At 34.4% G+C, this 6,590-nt stretch overlaps 1 non-coding gene across 1 annotated transcript; it reads left to right on the forward strand.

Annotated features, from left to right (window-relative positions):
* Positions 1–4,059: 4,059 nt before the first annotated feature.
* On the forward strand, positions 4,060–4,168 carry LOC122150473. The gene has a single exon (XR_006163687.1). It is a non-coding gene; the product is annotated as a U6 spliceosomal RNA (small nuclear RNA).
* Positions 4,169–6,590: the final 2,422 nt, after the last annotated feature.

Here is a 6,590-nt window from a genome sequence, read left to right on the forward strand (position 1 = left end):
CTTTGTTCAGTACATTTGGGTATAGGCTTCCAACCTATGCCAAAGAAAATTCAGCATGTTAGCTATTGATTCATGCATAGTCCAGCTTTCTTTGGATTGACCTGTAATAAAATAGATTGGGTAGATATTATTATTAAGATTAATTTTATGATCCTTAACTTTTTAAGTATATTAGCTATCAAATTTCTACCTTTTAATACTGACAAAATTTTATTAAATGCAAAATTTCAGTATATGCAAATATATTTGCCCATATTGCACTCTTATTTTATAGATGCTAATAAAAATACATGTGAAAGGTCCTTTCACTACAGTCATTACAGGCTTATCATTTGAAATGGTTTCTATTTATTTCTGATTGTTGCTATGAGTCGGGTCTGACTAGACTCGATGGCACATAACAACAATGGAGAGACCAGAACTCTATTTCAACAAATAATAGTTCAAACAACATTTTTCATCCTCCTGTGTGATAGTGCATGGTCATATTTTTATAAGTTTTTGCTTTGCTAAATCCCCTAATGGATTTTAATCTCTCTTTTTGTTACTTTGCTAAATTAAATCAGTAGTGCCAAGCTATATTATTAGATTTAGAAGTAATTTCTGTCAGTACAGTAGACTTTCCATAGCTGTGGGTATTAGTAGATTCAAGTAACAAGGATTAAAAATATCTTGGGGAAAAAAGAAGCAATTAAGTGCTCAAAGCTATCCCTCAAAGGCTAAGAGGGAGTGTTAAGTACTATTTACATAGCATTTAGGTTGTTAGGTATTATAAGTAATCTAGAGATGATCTAAAGTATGTAGGAGGATGTCTATAAATTGTGTTTAAATACTACTTCAGTTTATATAAATGACTTGAACATCCATGGTTTTGATATTCATTGGGTCTTCAAACTAATCCCCCATGGATACCAGGGAATGACTGTACTTAGAATTCCAGTAATAATTTTTTTGACAAGTGGTATATCCCAGGGCTTTCAGATCAAGCATAAGAAATAATCAAACCATTCCAATTGCATTATACAAGGTAATCATAACTTTTGTAAATGTAGAAAGAATAAGCTAAAGTGAAGTTAAGTGAGTCTAATTTAAATAATAAAAGTTTCATTAAGCAATAGTGGTTCCTAAATTTTACTCTATTCTACTATCTTTTCAAGAAATTACAACTCTCAGCTTTCTGTTCTTACGGGGAAAAATTAGAAAAAGATTTTTTTCAGAAGGAATATAGTATATTCTTGGTTTCTGAATAGAAAAAAAAAATATATATATATGTGTGTGTTAGACTGGGTTCTCTAGAGAAGCAAAACCAGTAAAGCTTATATAGAGAGAGAAAGATAAATTTATCGTAGGAAAATGGTTCACACACTTACAGAAGCTGTCAAGTCCAAAGTTTTTGGATCAGACGTCAAGCTGGAGGCTTTTCCTGACTCATGCAGCTGCAGGGGCAGATGAGCTCCAGGTTGGCAGGCAGTATACCGGCTGTTGACTCCAACGACTGTTGATTCCAAGATCTGCAAGCCAAATGGTGGATTGTTCACTCACGGACAGTTGTAGGCAGCACAACAGAATCCCGATTGACAGAAGAATGTCTCTTCTCCCAGGATGTCCATAAATACACTGGAAGCAGGCCACATCCCTAGGGAAACTGCCTTTCAATGGACTGGCTACTCAAAATATATACATCTGATCTCATCATGGAAACAATCCACATCATAATTACTTAAACCACACAGAATTCTAGTCCAGCCAAGTTGACACACAGCTCCAACTATCACAATATATATATATATGTATTTTTTTCTTGATTCTTTGTATACTTTGTTTTTCTTTCTTATAGGGATTGTTAATAGACAAAAAGCATGTAAATCTATGGTAAAATTCATTTTACAGAGAACTTTGTTCAATAATAAGATACCTTCCTATTTTATTTCAATTACTGTATGTTATAGGATTGGTACTTCTTTTTTTAAAGAGAACTTTGTTTTGACATAGCTGTTAATTTTACAATATACATGTTTTAATTTAGGATCTTGCTTCTATCTTATCATTTGCAAAAGATAATAATTATGTGAAATCTAAAATCTTAATTTTTCTTTTTAATATAAAATATCAAAAGCACAAAAGTGCTAAAGAATTAAAGTTGAAGAATTGTTTGTGGAAAAAAATATAACTTTTTCATGATATTTTATTAGTCACTTATTTCTCTTTTAATTGAAAATTACTCAATAAGTTTAGGTTGTTTATATTTATTTATAAAAATGTTAGTAGCATTAGTAAGTTAGCAAACTGCTATAGTATACTTATATTGATGTTCTGATCTAATCGGACAATGTGCATATAAACATAATGGAGACAAACAAATCTTTTTCTTTAAGAAAAAGCTGCAGTATTCCATCTCTCTTAATTTTGGTTAATATATATCACATTGAATTGTATTTAACAAACTATATTGGATTAAATGAAATTGTACAATGTATTAAAAAGGAGACCAAGAAGGCATATGAGCTTTATTGATTTGAAATTATATTGGCCTCATTTTGAAATAATTTACCTATTTAAGTTAAATGGTATTCAATTTGTCTTTAATGTATTGAGTGCCTTGAAATTTTAAGAAAGGATTCTTTAAAGATTGTGGACTTTGGGTAAAATATGGCCTGTTGTAATATTTGGTACTTCCAGCCAATGGACTGCCTTCAACCTGTTGAGATTAAGAAATGAGTCTAATTCACTGTTACAATCTTATTCCCCTTTTTAACAAAGGAGTTGAATGTATCATAGGTCTACCTTAAAGACTGAACAAATAAATGAAGGAATGAAACATTGCAAGTAACAATAGCCTTGATTTTTCTGATATCAATCTAAAGAGAATATATACATATATATTTTTATTGTAATACATACATATATATACATATGTAACAAAATATTTGACATTTGAATAACCTTTACATGTACAGTTCAGTGACACTAATTACATTCATGCTGTTCAACTATCACTCTTATCCATTCCAATATTATATCATCACCCTTAAGAGAAGCTCAAAAGAAACAAACAAAAGAAACAAAAAAAAATCGAGTCAATTCCAATGCATAGCAGCCCCCATTGAGTTTCCGAGGCTGTAATCTTTGTGGAAGTAGATCACCCCATCTTCCTTTAAGACAAGCTCAGTGTCCCTAAATACTTTATTCTTCCTTTTTTCCATCTCCTACCCAATCCTGGTAACCAGTAATAAACTTTGGTCACTATGTTGTTGTTGTTGTTGTTATGTGCCGTCGAGTCTCTATACAGTTCCCTATTCTAGTTATTTCATATAAGTGTGATCATACAATGTATTTGTACTTTTGTAACTGGCTTATTTCATTGTGCATGATGACCTCATGTTTCATCCATGCTCTCGCATTTATCAGGACTTCATTTCTCTTTTTGACTGAGTAATAATACATTGAATGTATCTACCACATTTTGTTTATTCATTCATCTGTTATTAAACCAAACACGAAACTTAGTGCCATTGAGTCCATTCCAACTCATACTGACCCTCTTTGTGTTTCCAGGTGGTACATCTTTATGGAAGCAGATTGCCCAGTCTTCCTTCCATGGAGTAGCTGGTGGGTTTGAACCACCAACTTTCTTGTTAGCAGTCAAATGCCTTAGGGACATGGCCACCAGAGCTTCATCATCTATTATTAGGCAAATAGATTTTTCCAATTTTTTTTGTGTGTATTGTGAATACTGCTACAGTGGACATTGGTGGGTAAGTGTCTGCATTTCTTCTTTTAATTTTTTGGGGTATATACCTAGGATAGGAATTGCTGGATCATATGATAATTTTGTTTTTATGGTAATTTTATGCTTAGCTTTTTGAGGAACTGTTATAGTGTTTTCCACAGTAGCTGTACCATTTTATCATCCCACCGGCAATGAATGAATGCTCAATTTCTCCACATCTTCACCAATACTTTTTTTTTCCTTTAAATTATATCCGACTTGTGAGTAGGAAATAATATCTCAATGTGGTTTTTATTTTTATTCCTCTAATGGCTAATGGTTCAGAGCCCATATACTCACTTCCACAGCACATATACTAACTAAAATTGGAATGATATAGAGATTAGCTTGGCCCTGCATGAGGAGGTCATGAAAATTTTTGAAAATTTCCATATATGTATAAATTTTCAAGGGCCTTTGGTGCAGTAGTGAAGCACTCAACTGCTAACTAAAAGGTTGACAGTTCAAAACCACCAGCACTTCCACAGGAGAAAGATGTGCCACTCTGCTTCCATAAAGAGTATAGGCTTGGAAATGCTATGGGGCAGTATTACTCCATCTTATAGGATCACTATGAGTTACAAATGACTTGTCAATGGATTTATCTGAAAAAACATAACTTCATATTTAGAGCTCAAGTTTTATATGTCTCAAACGTCATTCATGGTGATTTGTTTCTTTACCAAACAGTAGAGCTACTGCAACACTTAATGCTCCACAACTGCTTTGTCTTTTGAGTGATTCTTGGTTGTTTAACAATTTTTATTATTATTATTATAGCTTTTTTTAATGCAACATTACATGTACATTTAGTTTCACTCCCCATTTACCATGTCCAACCCTAACCCAGTCTCCTCCACTTCCTACCCTGTAACCTCCCTCTGTGCCCCTCATAATTAGGCACTCCTGTTTGTCCTTCATTTCCTCAATTTGAATATTGGTCCTCTGGTGCCCCATGGTCTATTGCTCTAAAGGATGTATTACCATAGAATTTGTGGGTGTGTCATTCTGAGTTGAGTGGTCTTCATATACATCTTGTTAACTATTGGACTGAGAGCTAGCCCTGGGGGTGTTTTTTTATTCCAGGCACAGAATGTATTCCAGGGCCATGGTATTGGGTGTCTCATCACATTTCATCTGACTGGTAATTCTGGTCATTATTGAGTTTTGGGATTTTGTACCACCTTTTTCCTCCCACTCTATCCAGGATCTCCAAATTTGATCCTTTCTTGAGTGGTTGGCATTTGTAGCTGGGCACCATGTAGTTCTTCTGGTCTTGAGGACCATCATGTCTTATGGCTGATTGCTTCCAAATGCCCTTGTTTTGCTGCATTCATCTTTGCTTCCGATGCTAGGAGACTGTTAGCTGCATCTGAGATGGCCGCTTGAAAGCTTTTAAGACCCCAGTTGCTACTCACCAATGTAGGATGAGAAACAAGGCTTTCATGTATTTTGTTGTGCCAATTAAGTCTGGTGTCTCCCAGTACTATGGTCATGAGACAGTAGATCTATTGGATCTCTCCCATAGTGTCTGTGAGGGATTATTCTGTGTCTCTTTTCTATTGTTTCTATAAGGAATGCAGGTATTTTTTATCACTGGTGTCTGTGCAAGTTTAGCCTCAGCTGACTCTTTCCTTGGTCTAGAGTATATTCCTGTTCACTGACCCCCATCTAATCCTTTCAGGTGTTTATGTGTTTATGTGTAGCCTGGTGTTTGGTGTTAATGATAATGCAGTATTGTGAACATATTGGTTGGTATTAGCATCTGTCATCTATCTCTTATGTGCACGATTTGGTGTCCTCCTATTTCCTAATGTTATCATGGTAGTCACAGATCCTTTCCATATATCCCTCTCCTTACCCATGTCAGTGTGTGGACCCCAGCTAGTCTGAAATTAAACCCCCCTTCCCTCCCCATCCTGGTAACCTACAAAGTGAGTTCCCTTTCCCAAGAAAACCCTTTATCTTCTTACAGTAATGGGCTCAAAAAGTATTTGTCTTTTTGATATTGACTTATTTCACTCTGCATAATGTCCTCCAGGTTCACCCACATTGTGAGATGGTTTGCGTATTCCTCGTTGTTCTTTAATGTAGCATAGTATTTCATTGCATGCATGTACCATAATTTGGTTATCTACTGTTCTGATGATGGGCATTTAGGTTGTTTCCATCTCTTTGCTATAGTGAATTGTGGTGCAATGAACATAGGTGTACATATGCCTATGTGTGTTATCTCTCACTTATTTAAGATATATTCCTAGTAATGGAATTGCTGGGTCAACTGGTACTTCTATTTTCAGATTTTTAAGGAAACAACTTACTGTTTGCCACAATACATTTTTGAATGAGGATGATCATCCAAAATGAATTCACTTCATCCTGAAATTCAATTCAACATGTAATGTTGTTCTTAGTTGCAATAGAATCAGCTCTGACTCACAGATACCTTATGTGTAACAGAATTGTAGTTATCTCAGTACCCCCTTTTGAGATCTTCAAGCTCTAGAAACTATTACATTAATCTTTGATATAGTTTGGCTTTACCAAGAATAAAAGACTCATAAGTCTGGGAGAAATGCATTTTTAAAATTATTCGTTACAACTTCTCAGCAAATACTCAAATCTACTTTAAAACACATCTTCTAAGTGAGAATTTAGCTTTGTGTTCAGTGCCATTGGTAACAATTAACTCAGTACTTTCTAGCTTCTTCCTCTGTACTTCCCCAATACTCCACTTGGTTCTCATGTCATACCCAAATTAATACTTCTTAGAACGGCAAGTGTTCAATCAAACTTTATTTATTTATTTAATTTTAATCCT

The sequence above is a fragment of the Orycteropus afer genome, unplaced genomic scaffold (assembly GCF_000298275.1).
Source record: "Orycteropus afer afer isolate SDZICR_OR568_19922 unplaced genomic scaffold, OryAfe1.0 scaffold00148, whole genome shotgun sequence".
Lineage (NCBI taxonomy): Eukaryota > Metazoa > Chordata > Mammalia > Tubulidentata > Orycteropodidae > Orycteropus > Orycteropus afer.